Genomic DNA, 14,333 nt, shown 5'->3' on the forward strand with positions numbered 1-14,333 from the left:
CCGACGCGGTCGCGCACCCTGTCGCGCTGCGCTCCCCCCCTTTCCCGCCAAGCCAATCGAGTCTCTTGCCGTTCCTTTCCCTAGTCAAGCCTTTGCCGGCGTGCCGGTCTTTGCCGGTCTTCGCCATCAGTCACCTCCGTCCTCCGCGCCACTTTATACGGCTTTGCCGCGGCTTACGCCGAGGCCTCATTAACTTCAGCGTCGCCGCCGTGTTCAACGCGCAGACGTGACGCGCACACACACACACACACAAACACAAACACAAACGCACACCTACACACACACACCTACACGTGCGCGGGGCACACACAGGACATTCACGACGAGGCGCACACGTACCTACGGTATCTCCGGGTGCGCTCTTGCCCTGACAGCACATGCACCACACACCTGTGGCCGAGTCGAGCCACGTCCACCTCAGAGCGCACACAAGTCCCGTCGGCGGCGTGACCCTGGGCCTGGCCTGGGCTCGGGCCGCCACCGAGAAGTACCTGCTGCTGCCGCCGCGGGGTTTGGACGCTTGGCGGCGCTTGGTTGCCCACCCGGACATTGTAGCCAGCGGCCGCGCATGGCCGTACAGCTCCGGGGCTCCCTCTGCCCTAGATAAGCATTCCCACGGCTCTCTGCGTCCGTGTGTGTGTTGTGTGTGTGTGTGTGTGTGTGTGTGTGTGTGTGGAAGTACACGCCTGTTTGCTCGCCGAAGTCGGCAGCATCGTCCGTAGCGCCCTGTCCGATCGCACCGACCCGGTGGCCTTCGGTCACTTTTCCTCCGGGCTGATCGTGCCTCCGATTTGTTTCCGACTCGCTGCTCGTCGGAAAATCGTGTGGACACAGTGCGCCCCGGGAAACTTGGCGTCGCAGAGCGGGCTGACTGGAAGAACGGAAAGAAACAGCCAGTGCGTGGCGCGTATGCCACTCCGAGTGCCACTCAAAGTGCCACTTCCGGTTCAGATAGACTCAAATTAGCGCAGTGTCGGTCGTTTCCGGTCGGCGCCTTTACGATTTTGCAGTATCCTTATCGCGAAGAGAGAGGCGGTCTCTTCGGACAACAAGGAAGGCATGTCTGGCTTATCGATGGCTGGGAGCAGCTAGCGCCAGGCCGGCCCGCCGAGCACGTGTGCGTCCTGGTTGCCTACCCCGCCGTCGGCAGGCGCCTGGCCCTTAATGGTAATGACAATGGACGCAAGCCGACCCGCCGAGCACGTGTGCGTCCTGGTTGCCTACCCCGCCGTCGGCAGGCGCCCGGAGGCAGGCCGGCCCGCCGAGCACGTGTGCGTCCTGGTTGCCTACCCCGCCGTCGTCAGGCGCCCGGAGGAGGTCTGCAAAGTTCGTAAGTGACTAATCAGTGATGCGCTGCGGTGGTCGACAGGTCCAGCAAGTTTCTCGATTTCCGCGCGGCAGTGGGCGAAAACACCCCCCGCTTCTTGTCGGCCCAACACGTAGCGTTGTTTGAGGCGCCCCTTCATTTGCCTGCAGGGCTCACGCAACAAGAACGCGGAAGCCGGCGGCGGGATCCGATTATAATAACTCCGGAATCGGATTGGCAAAAAGGGCCGGTCCGTCAATGGGCTGCGTGGTCGCCATGGCAACGCAGCAGCGCCGGGCAGCGCCGGGCAGCGCCGGGCAGCGCGTCCAATCCCATAAGCGGGCGGCAAGAAGCGCTCTCCGCGGCCAGGACGCACTTGAAGGCGCGCGGCACGGCCGCGGCGCTGCTGCGGGGACGGCGTTGGCGGGGTGCGGATTTCGGTCGTAAAACTGCAGTGGCGTGAGAAGGCGCGGACGTGCCGTGTGGAAATGCACGGACGACAATCCGGTGGCGGGGGGGGGGGGAGGCGTTGGCGTCGCCGCCGTTTTGCTGATGAGCAGTCCGCAGCGCGAGTCTAGTAAAATTTTAGGAGCGCGGTGCCGTGTGTGACACGCGCGTGTCGTGATGGCGAGAGCCGTCGACGGCTTCGCATCGCTCGGTCTCCCTCGCGCCCCGACGGGCCGCCCGGCCGCCCCTCGAGTGCGAGAGAGACGGGCGCGCCGCTGTTGTGAATCAGGCTGGTGCCATTCCGGGGGGCGGGCGTGGCAACGCGCCGCGGCCACGCCGCCACGCACGGCAATGATGGAATTTGTGCTATCGGTGTTTTGCGCGGGGGGAACCAGAGGGAACCAGAGGGAACCGAACCGGGATTCCTCGCAAGCCATTTGGCCGCGGCATTCTCGTGCTTTCTCGGCGCTCAGGTGCGCCATGGCGGCGCGATGTGCGGCAGGAACGCGCGGTGCGATTCGCAGAAGCATTTTTAAGCGTTTTTTTGTGGTTTGCGCGATGGTGGAGATGCGTCAGGTTCCAAGCCTTTAATAGAGTTGTAACGGAGTCGGAATAATTAAAAGTAATGAGGGGAGCGAGGACTTTTTTCCCCCAGGCTGGTAGTCTTCCGAAAGTCGGTCCCTCCCATGCAAGTGTGATTGTGAGCGGAGCGGTAATTGCTCCTTGTCCTGACTGCGCCTCGGCCGCGCCGGATCGCTGTGGACGTGATTACAAGGCAACCTCGGCTCCAAATGCACGCCCCCGGTTTTTTCCATTCGTCGCTTCGATCATAGACAAACCGCGCGGCGGCACTTAAACTCGTCTTTTGTTTTATTCGGTTCGTGAGCCCGCCTTGCGGCCACTGCGGTGGCACCGCACCAGCAGGAGCGGGACGTCTTGGGAGGCTGCACTGTGCAGTGCGTGCAGAGCGATGCAGAGCCACCCAGAAAGGAAAAAACTAGCCAACACGGCTGGCGCGGGCGCTCAAGGGTTCGGCAATCATTTCATTTATATTTTTTCCTCCGCGAATCGCGGCAAGTCGAGCGGGTGACTTCGAGCACGCGTTTAGCGTCGTCCGTCGTCGAGCACCGCTTCGCGGGAGTGCGAGAGAGACAGCGGGTCTGGGTGCCTGGGTCTAGTCCGCCTGGTCCGCATTGCCTGGCTTTGCCGTGCTCGCCGTTCCCCGGTGTAGTGTAGTGGAGAGTGCAGCGCCAGCCAGCCAGGCAGCCCCGTCGTGATCAACAGGGCATTGTCCCCTCGGCCCCTCGGCCCTTCAGAGGTGTGGCTGACGGTCGCCTTTGTGTCGGCCAGAAAGGGGTCTAATTCGGCTTTGTTTCGGACCTGTTGTCGCAGCGCCTGCACCAGCACCCCGTGCACTCACTCACTTGCCGGTACGTGCATTTTCTCACTCACGTATTCACCTACACAGGCACGCGCGCTCACACACACACACACACACACACACACACACACACACTCACACACGTGCGATGTGTCAAGGGCTTGTTGCCACCAGTTGAATGAGTAATCACGATCCACCTCGGCCAACTCGGAGCACTAAGTGGAGGGCGAGCGGCTCGCCGTGGAGCGGCGCGGGGGAAGGGGGGCAAAGGGGAGCCCCACCTCCCGCTTCAAGTTTGCAGTCTCGGTTTGGCCAAATTGAGCCTCACGGCTGCCCTCTAATTCCGGAGCCACTTAGTCGACTCGATACATGGCGGGGAAAGAGACGGAGTGTGATCGCGAACACGCGCGCTGCGATGAAAACGTACTTGCTTATTTCGCGAGAATTCGGGGTGAGGTAGCCGGAATCATAGATCCGCCTGTTTGACGCAAGAAGAATCAAAGAGAAGAAACTTGAAGACGTGACTTCCTCGTCCATGCACTGGCTCTGCTTTACCTTCCGTCCTAATTAGCTCAAGTGCTCTGGCCGTGAGGTGAAGTTTGCGACTGTAGCCTGGCTCGTCCGGACTCGTCGCAGTGCGTCCCCGTGTCGCCATGAGGAGATCCTGTTCCTCCGGGGCGGGGCGGGGCGGGGCGGGGCGGCGGCCAGCAAGCTGGCTGGGCTTTCATATTGAACAGACCCTTGTCTGCATCGGTGGAGCCGGCCCTAAGTGGCTGGCCTCCCCAACTTTGCGATTTTCCTTGTTGGCTTCGCCTGATGCCGGAGTGTTTCTCCGCAAGCAGAGCGCAACTTCCGAGCCGGTCAGCGCGGAAAAAACTCCAACAGAGCGAACAGTAGAGCGGCAGTGACTCGGCGGGTCGCTGTTTCCCTGTCTCCCTCGCGCCAGACTGCGGGACTCGCCGTGAGTGCGAGAGAGACGGAAAGGCACCTGCGTGGAGGCAAAGCGAGGCGAAGCCTGCAGCCGGAAGGTTGTTCACTCTGGTGCCATTGACAGGGCAGTTGTCATTCATTACTGATGCTGACGGGCCGCTGCAGGACGACGTGTGTGTTAGTCTGTCTGCTTGTCTTGCCATGGCAGTGTCCCTGTCGCCTGCTTCAGAAAAGCAGGCAGTGTCCGCACCGAAAGCACGATTAGCCAGTCTGGATTGAACGCAGTGCCCAAAGTCAGCCCGACCACCATTTCCGGACTTTTGTCACCGTTTCTCCACCAAGTCAATGATGCATAGGGCCGTGCGCGCCGCGTGCGCCTGTTTCAATGTCGGACTCCCTTTTTGTCACGGGCGTCCTGTCCACGTACTTTTGTTTTCGTCGGCATATCATCCATTCGAAAGCAGCGGAGGCTAGGGCAGTGGTGGGGGCGGCCGCGGGGCGGCGAGCACGCCTGTGTCTTGGTGCCTCTCATGCCGTGGGTCGGAGCAGGCACAGACAAGCCGAGGCAAGCTCAACCCAGGTCCCGGGTTTACAGATTTTGAACGCAGGTCCAAGGCTACAGGTTTTGAACGCAGGACCCACGTTACAGATTTTGAACGCAGATCCCACGTTTACAGATTTTGAACGCAGATCCCACGTTTACAGATTATGAACGCAGATCCCACGTTTACAGATTTTGAAAGTTTGTACGCAAGTCCCAAGCTACAGATTTTGAACGCGGTCCTAGGTTTTGAACCCAAATCGTAGATTTTCAACCAAGGTCGCAGGCTTTGAACCCAGGTCACAGATTCCGAATCCAGGTCGCAGTTTTCGAATCTAGGTCGCAGGTTTTGAACTCAGGTCGCACCAAGCGATGTGGCAAAAGTTTCGCCTCCGTCCCGATAATGATGCGCGCGTTCCGGCTGACCGGTTTGTTGGTAACAATACTTCACCTCGTCACGGTTTATCGACAGACGCTGCCCGGTGATGGCGGTGACGATGGCCGGCACAAAAGAAAAACAAAACTCGAATGCGTTTTTCGCGACGCCCTTTTTGTTTCGCTCTCACCTTGACGCTTCGCGAATCTGGCGTCGTCAATGGCGTCCCTCGTCGGCGAAAATGACGGGCGCCATTAAAAAAGGCGGCGCGCAAGTCATGAATTGATGACTTGCTTTGCTGCGCGTTGCTGCGCGTTGCTGCGCGGCGCTGTCGACCACCGCTGCGTTTTGTGGTCGTGCCTCGCCCTGCCTCGCCCTGCCTCGCCCCGTCTGCATTCTCCGATCGAGGCCGCCGAAAAATAACTCGGCACAGAGGTACATTCCGTGTCGAATTCACGTCATTTCCATTGTAAAGGATTTCATTTGACGCGCACTTGGCGTCAAGAAACGCTAACTTTGACTGCCGGCAATGAAAGTCACTTTAACACGTATCATTTGACGTGATGGTGCCCTTCTTCTCGCTCCTTGGCTGTCCTCCACTCCCGCAGTGGCGTGCCCTTCGGAGGGTCCTCGTCACTGCCCCATTGCCCGAGCTGCTGCCCGAGCTGCTGCCCCTCCAGAGGGCAGTGAACCGCCGCTGCTCCAGCCCGGTTGGCCCGGCCGGCCCGGCCGGCCCGCTCCCCAGAGTAATTTGATGCACCAACTCCATCCGTCGATATCTGGGCCGGTCGCTCGTTTTATCTGCGACACGGGGATCGCGACGGGGGAGGGAGGGAGAGAGAGACAGGTTATGGCTCCCCCGGGGTAGGCGCGGCACCGCACCGCATCCGTGTCACGCCGTGTAAACTCGGCACGGGGCAGTGATTCGCCCAGCCAGCGTGCACCTACACTGCCAGTGCCGGCTGGCGGCACCCTTCAACAATGCCGTCAAGAACTCGCATTTTCTTCTCTCGCCGCCAGGCAGCGGGCCAGAGATATGCACGAGCCTGGTCAATAATGGGCATGGTATATTGTGGCTCTGTTGTAACTTTTCTGCTAAACAGCTGAGGTTTCTTCAGAGTGCTGGGTTTTGCACGCACATCAAGTACAGCACGCATTAAAGCAATCACCAAAATGAGTGAGATGCCTGAGTGCTTGAACCCCGCGGGCAGTGTGTCAGAGCGCGCCCGGGCCGTCGCCCACTTGCCGATTGATTGTGGAGTCCCGCTTGCCGGTCCTGCTCGCTCCTGTCTGTCTGTCCATCTGTCCGGACATGCCAATCCATCATAGTGGGACCACCTTCGGTATGCGGAGCCTGTGGGACAGAAACACTGAGAGAAACGAGCAGCTCTGGTCAGCGATTGGTCATCTCGGTACTCTGCTGAAAGAAAGGAAGGGACTCATTGGCTGTTTACAAACTACTAAGCCAAACATGTCCACAAAAAAAATTAATTATTTTTTGTTTTAAATTGTTTGAAGGGTGGAGCGCTCTATCTGCTCGACCTGGCACGTTGGCATTTTGAAACGATCGCCTCGTCATTCCAGTCCGTCAGAAGAATGGACAGCCTCTCTCTCTCTCTCTCTCTCTCTCTCTCTCTCTCTCTCTCTCTCTCTCTCTCTCTCTCTCTCTCTAACTCTCGACTCGTCTCGCGGCCACGCCCGATCGAATATCTGCTGTCACGGGCTTTCCGGTCATCGCCAACTTTCCGACTGGATTCGACCGATGTTAAAGACTGATCTGTGGCGTGACGACCTGCCAAGGCGGAGGAGGACGGGGCGAGAGCGCGGCAAGTCCAGAGGCCAGGGACTCATAATCCGAGTAATCCGCAAAGACGCCCCGACGCCTTCTCGGGTATTGCGCCAGGAAAGCCAGCGCGCCGGGTCAAAAAAAAAAAAAGAAGAAGAAAATAATGTCGTCAAAGAAACGCAGTGTATCAAAGTAAATGACGAATTAATTTGAGTCCCGGCAAGACGGCACTTTCAGCGCACCATAGCGTGCGGAGCGGGCAAGCGGCGGGGCGTGGACGCACGGACGTGACAAGGCTCTCTCGTCCAGGAAAGATGGCACGCATTCGCAGCCCCGACACGCACGCGTTTGATTCGCATTAAAATTAATGTTGTTTTAAGTGGAGCCTCATTAAGGTAGCACGGCGCGCGGATGTCCAAAAGTGTCTTGATTGTTTCGTCCGCAAAAGTCTCGGTCGTCTTACAGTCTTTTGGAGTCCATCGGCTTTAGGCTATAGCCGAGCTCGGGATCCCTTCGATTTTACTCCAGTGACCTTGTGCAGTCGGCCCATTATCTTTCCGACTCCACACACTTCCCCTCTGCAAACTTTGATGAAATTCGTGCCTTGTCCTCCGGCTTTTTTCCTTCTCTTTTTTTGTCTCCTTCCTTTTCTTTTGCCTTGCCATCCGTTTCCTTTTTTTTTTTACAGAAGTATGTTTCAAAGTTTCTTTTCCCCGGGGACTTTTCCCCTGGCCCCGTGATTGGTCGGCCAGGAGGGAAAAAGGGGGGGAGGGGGATGTTTGCGGCCGACATATTGGGTCGCTCGTGATTAATTTGTGGAATCTTCGCCGTCGAGTGTCACAAAGTGCGCCCCGGTGCGCCCCCGCATTCCGAGGCGTCGTCCGTCTCTGTCGCACCCTTGGGGGCACCCAATGGGGCACCCAATGGGGCACCCAATGGGGCACCCAAGGGCACCCAATGGGGCACCCAATGGGGCACCCCGCGAGTGCGACAGAGACCGAGTGACTCTTCTGCCGGCGCGCCTCCCTCCTCTGCACCGGTAATTTTGTTTGCCAGCCACGATTTACCTCCCGTGAAGAGCGCGCCCCGCGAGGGGGTATGTGGGGGGGGGGGAGGTCTTTAAGGCAAATGTCGAGGAATCAATCCGCCCGCCCAGCGATTTGTCCAAATTAGACCCGCCGGAGGGATCGCGGTGGTCGCGGCGGCGGTGACCGCGCACCAGAAAAACGCGGCCGTGTCGCCACGGTTCGCGAGCGGCCAGCCTCCGCGGCCCGCTTGGGGTCTAGCTTGGGGAAGGCGGCGGCGGCGTCCTGGGCGCGGCGCGGAACGAGTCCGGGGCCGCGGGGCGCGCGAGCACGTCGTCGGCCGCGTCGCTCTCGGTCTCGGGGAACGGAACGGAGTGAACGGAGTGCTGCTGGCTCGGCGCGCTCGGCGCTCGCCGGATTACGTTTCTGGCCGCGTGCAAACTCTTTCCCCGCGGACCACCTCGCCCAGCGCGGCCCAGCGCGGCGCGGCGCTACTTATGCGGACACATACATGCATACATGCGTACTGAGCCTCCCCACCTGGGCCGCGTGCGTGCTTGTGCGTGCGCCGCGGCGTGTATATTTGTGCGGGTGAGAGTGTGCCTGCTGTGCCGGGGTGCGCAAACGCTTGACTCTCAATGTTCTGTCCACAGGGTCCTCGCTCGCCTCGTCCGCCGAGCTCTCCCGTCCTGGCCACGTGATGCGGGGTCGCCGATGACGGTCGCCGGCACCGCCCCCGGCACCGCCCGCGGCACCGCCCCCGCCAAGCAGGTGAGTGAGAGCGAGAGGGAGGGAGGGGGGGGGAGACGTTTCTGCGATTCCGGCCGCGTAGTGTAGTCGTAGCCGGAAGGCGCGGGCTGGGCCAGCGGGCCGATTCCAAAGAGTCGTTTCGTCGCTCTGTCTCTGTCGCACTCACGGAGCGTCCCGGATGGGTGCGAGAGAGACAGAGAGGGCGATGTTCGGGATGGAGCCGCAGGATGACTGGTGCGAACGGGGCGTGCCGGACGCACCGGCGTTTGGCGCAGCGCAGGTTCAAGGGCGGCAGGCTGGTTCCTTCCCTCCCATGTGCGCCGCGAAGAGTGAGAGAGAGCGAGAGAGGCGGCCGTCTGCGCGGACTGCTAAACGCGCTGCACTTAGAACGCGTGCTGCTCGCCTCGCTCGCCTCGCTCCAGCGGCTAGGACTCCACTCCGGGACTCCGCTCCAGGACTCCGCGCGGCCTGGAGAAATGGGCGTGGTGTGCGCGGCGACGCGGCGCTGCACGAAGCTGGCCGTGTTCACCGTGTTCCTGGACAGGCGAGCGAGCGCCCCGTCGCCTCCATTTCACACTCAGTTGGCCGCAGCCCTGCCCGGCCGTGCCCTGATCGGCGGCGCGGCGCCCGAGCTGGCACCGCGCCAAGTTCTCACCTGCGTCCCGGCGAGCCCGCGCTCCTCGCTCTGTCTCCCTCGCACTCCTGAGTGCACCGTGAGGGTGCGAGAGAGAGGGAGCGAGGAGCGCGGATGGCTTGTCCGGCCGGTCCTCCCGTCCCTGCGGGGCAGTGCGGCCAGTGCGGGCAGTGCGGGTGTCGGTGCATTAATTGGCGGTCGTCAACCGGCTCGTTTTATCCCCCAGGACGACGACGACGACGGTGTTCCAGCGCCTTACCTGGGCTCAGCCTTTTATACGCCCCGAGTTACAGCCACCGGCTTGGCCGGGATCACGCGCGGGGCGGGGGGGGGGGGGGAGTCCTATTTGATGAAAGTGTGGCTGAGCTGAGCCGCACCGCAGGCCGTTCCAGGAGACGGGAGACTGGGCGGGGCGGACTTCAGTGGAAGAAGCTTGTAACTGTTGTAATTTGATTGGTGGTGAGGCTAATTTCCGGTCCCTGCACGCTAGGAGACGCATTCCTCAAACCGTTTCTGTTCCTCTGGTCTTGCCTCGGACGCAGCAACTAGTAGCAACAACTGATCCTGATACCACGTCCTAAACATAAATTTACGATTTACGAAGAATCACGTAAAATCCAAAGATGGAATCTTTTTAAATTACCAGGATCACCGGCCACATTTTTTTCCAGTCAGAGAATTGTTACAACTGCATCTTCTTCGTAAACCAGAGATGAGGATTTTTTTTATTGAGTCGTACTCAACTGAAAATTGAGCTGTCCCGATGCAACCTGCCAAGGGAACCACATCGGCCACGCGCTTGAGTGCGAGCGGGCAAACCGGCCGTTACGGCCGTTACGTTGACACGTCCTCGCACTTTGGCGGGACGGGGCGGGACGGGGCGTCCACGTCTCTAGGAGGTTCGGCTCGGCAGCGACGCTAGCGACGCCAGCGCGGGGCTGTATCGGGTTTCGCGCGGAAAGAATACCCCGTCGCGCCACGCCGCCACGCCCGGCAGTGTTGCTGCTGACCATCGCTATAGAGAGAGAGAGAGAGAGGAGCTCTCGCCGTTTATGTGGAGCCATTTGTATGTGAGATTGCGTGTCAGACGCAAGGCCGGTGGAGTGGCCGCGTGGCGTGGCGCGCGGATGCGCGGATTCGTGTTTGTGTGGGGTTGGGGGAGGGGGGAGCTCGCCGATTAAGCCGCGGTGCCTTGATGACCACCTCCAGCACGGTGCGCGCCGCCCTTGAGAATACGCGGCCGTCCGCTGCTTTCATTTCCGGGAAGGGCTTTCGCCCCGAGCGGCGCTCGCGTCGCTCCGTTTCTCTCGCACCTCAAAGGCAGCCCGCACCGGTGCGAGAGAGACGGAGCACCCCGTTCGGACGCAGCCTGCGCTGCCACGCTGGGCTCCTACAAGTCGGCCACGCTGCCGGCTGGCCTGTGTCGTTGCTTATTGCCGAGCCACACCGAGGCGAGGCTGAGGGGGCCGTCTGGCTGCCTTCTGGCTGTCTGGCTCGGCGCGGAAGGAGTGTTCCGCAGTTCCGCAGCAGCAGGTGTCTTCCTCCGCCCCGCCGCGCCCCGCCGCGCCGAGGGCCGGGATTTGGGCGCGTGACAATATTGCCGCTCTTTATTAACTGGATTGTCACCTTTTCGCGATATTGGCCCCGCGGCCCCGCCGGCACAGCGAGCGAGGCTAGGACTGCTCGCCGCCGTGTCTCCGCGCCGCCCGCCCGCCAGCCCGCCAGTCCGCCCACACCTGCGCGTCGAAATGGGGGCAGGCGGGGCCCTCTGGTGGTGCCAGCCCCCTAAACTTGTATTCACAACTCTGTAAACTGCGGGGCGATTCCGCGCGCAGTGCCTCGCCGCTGTCTCTCTCTCGCAACCGTGCCGATCCGTGCGTGGACGCCCCCGCGCCCCGCGAGGCGGCAGACTCACAGCAGCGGCTGTGGGCGTCCGCGCTTACGGCCCCGCGGCCCCGCGGCCCCCGCGGCCTAGGCGTTTTTGGCGGTACGGCCCCGGGCCCATTGTTGCTGGAGATGAAAACGAAACGCGGTCCCGTTCGTTCGTCCTGGTTGCCCCCCTTCTCCTTCTCTTTCATTCCTTGGAGCGACGCGGCGGGCGGCCCGTGCGGTTTGGTCGTTAGCCCACCTCGGCGGCGCCCCCCCCCCCTTCTTTTGGCGGGCCGTAGTCCGCTAGCCCGCGGGTCAACGCCTCTGGCCCTCTGGCCGTCCGTTCGCCTTCTGACTGTCCGTCACTCGGTCCTTCGTCATGCCGGGCGTCATGTTGGCGGCGTCATGGCGCGGCCATGGCGTCGTGCTGAACGCCGAGTGGCGCGACGCGGCCAGAGCGCGGCCAGAGCGCGGCCTGCCGGATGCGCCATTAAACTTTTACTCGGCTCAATAATGCAGCTGCGGCGTGTTCGTTTCGGCCGAAACGGCAGCGCGGCCGCGATGCCAACGACTCGCAGTAGTTGCAAACAAACACACGCACCCACACACTCACAGACACACGCGCGCGCGCGCGTTGGCACTGTGCTCGCACTCCGACAACTGTTATTAAGTTGAAGCGCAAACGCAAAAACGAGAAAAACGCATCAAGGCGCCGTCGGCGGGAGGGCCCGGAGGGCCTGGAGGCACTAGAAAAATTAATTTTGAGGAGTCTCTTTCCTTTTTGGGGCAGGACTTTGCCCCGTTATTGCTGCTGCCGCCACCGCAGGCTGCGTCGGATGCGAAATTGTCTAATTCGCGGTTCGTCACTGCATTACCGGGCTGCGTTTCCTGTGCGTCCCGAATGCGGGCTGGCTTTTTTTGTCGCACGCTTTGTTGAGTTCGCGGTTTGACGAGCAAGCGGGCGGGACGAGCGGCGCGACGCCGGCCGGCCGCGTCACAGTCCGACGCCCCGCGACGCCCTGCGACGCCCCACGCAAATCCGAGCGTCGCTCTGTCTCTCTCGCACTCGCGGGCCTCCCCGTACAAGTGCGAGAGAGACAGAGCGACGAAACGCTGTGCGGAATCAGCAGCTTGCTGCGCGAGGTCGACGCGCCCCCACCCATCAGTCACACGGTGCGGCGTTCGCGCGGCCCGCCCCGCCCCGCCGCATTGGGCCTCGTTTGGCTCCGCGCCCTGTCCCCGCAGCCAAAGACGAGGAGGACGACGATGATGGTGATGGTGATGCGCATGACGATCCGGAGGACGTCAACTCGTTCTGGCCCGCGCGCCGCCACGCCGCCAGGCCGCGCCGCCGACATGCAGGGCACGCTCTGGAACGCAGGGCTGGCGGGGCGCAGGACCTCGCAGGGCCGCGCAGGGCGCACTGCGGCGACGGCGTGCCCTCCCCGCCGTGCCGTGCACGCAGTGCCTGCCCTTCCCCACCGCAACGCAGTGCACCGCACGCAGACTGCCGACCGCCACGGCGGCGGCCCCGCGGTCTCGGCGATGGACGCGTCGGGGACGCCGCGCCGACTGCCTGCCGGGCCCTTGGCCGGGCCGCCTGCCTCGGGACCACGTCATTACTCATGCCGGTGCAGCGGGCTGCTTCCCGACGGTGCTCTCGTCGCTCCGTCTCTCTCGCACTCGTGGGGCGCGCCGGCGTGCGGTGGGCGTGCGAGAGAGACAGTGCGCGCGGTGCGGTTTGTTTGCACCGTCCGTCGCGTCGCTTCGCGTCTCGCCCTCAATCAGGCCGTCAGCGCGCTCTGCTCCGCACCGCGCCGCGCCGTGCTGTGCAAAGAAGCGCGGCCTAAATTACTGACCTGGACACTGTGAAAAGTCCCGCGTCGGTCGTCAACCGAAAAGACGCGAAGACTTGCCGCTCTCGCCGTAACTCACAGGATGTGCACGGCGCTGCATGGCGGTCGGAGGTGCGAGTAGGTAACCCTAGCCGCCTGCGCGCCGTTTACAGTCGAGTCGTACGCATGGCCGCGCGTTCATTTCGACGCGGCGTCCGTCTGATTTATTCATCGTTTCCATCATCCATTTGACGCCAGGCTTCATTACAATGGAGGCAACAAAAAACGACGCGACATGCTTTTGCTCATGTAAACACGCTGGGGGGTGGGGCAGTACTACTACACCGTACACGGGTGGTTTATTGAATCAAACACGCCACTCCTCGAATGGGCTTGGAATCAAGCACACCGAGGCGCCAATCAATTCCTCGTTTGGAGGGCTCGCCGTGTGCCGTCGTGGGTTGCTATTAGACAGTGGGGCGGGGCCTCGAGCAGGGCGCCGGTGGCGGTTTATCGGATCCGTGTTGGCCGACTGCAAACAGTGCGTTGTCGCTCTGTCTCTCTCGCGCCACTGCGGTCCACCCCGTGCGTGCGAGAGAGACAGAGCACTGTTTGAGCGCGCCTCAAACACACGGCCGGGTCAGTGACTGGCCTCGCCACTCCACTCGTCAGCGGACAGTGGAGTGACGATTGGCGCGTTAATTGCTCACCTCCACGAACAAGGCGGTGCGAATTGAATCGATTCCTCGCACTGCCTGCCTTGCAAGCTTCCAAGCGCTTCCAAGCCTCGCAGGCTGATTCTGAGCGAGAGGTCGACTTCTCTCTCGCTCTAACTCACTTCTGGGGCGAGCCGTGTGGGAGCGAGAGAGACAGTGACGGCGGCCCTCGCTCGGATTCGGCCCGCTGCCTGCCAGCCCGGCCTGGCTGCCTGCATGCCGCCTCCAAGGCGTCGTGCTGCGTCGCGCCGCGGCCCAACTCTCGAGGGAAGTGCAGCGCCAGCTGGGGCGGGGCGCGGCGGGGCGGGGCGGGGCAGATGGTGCCGCCCAGGTGGGCCGCGGCGCGCAGCAGCCGAATGGGAATGGCGTGGACCAGGTGGCGCCGCGTCGCCGCGTTCGGAGCCAATCAGACGAGCACTCGCACGTCGGGCGGACGCTGTTCAAAAAAAAAAGTCGACTTTCAAACTTTTTCGACATTTTCAACTGAGCTGGCTGGCGCTGGTCGGCGAATCCCCGGCACACGCTGCTCGGCCCGCACTGCTCTTTGGCGGGGCGCGCCGCTCCAGAACTGCGCGCTGGAGGGCCCTACACTGTGGCCCTACGTGAAAATACGCGGCGCACGTGAAGCTCCTGGAATTAAGGGGCTCTCTTGGGTTCGCGGCTGCGCTTTGCACGCACGGCAAGCAGTGTAGTGGACCTTGGCCCGGCCCCGTGCACAGTGCACTAGCGGCGGTGTT

The sequence above is a fragment of the Thrips palmi genome, unplaced genomic scaffold, assembly GCF_012932325.1.
Source record: "Thrips palmi isolate BJ-2018 unplaced genomic scaffold, TpBJ-2018v1 HiC_scaffold_10, whole genome shotgun sequence".
Classification (NCBI taxonomy): Eukaryota; Metazoa; Arthropoda; class Insecta; order Thysanoptera; family Thripidae; genus Thrips; species Thrips palmi.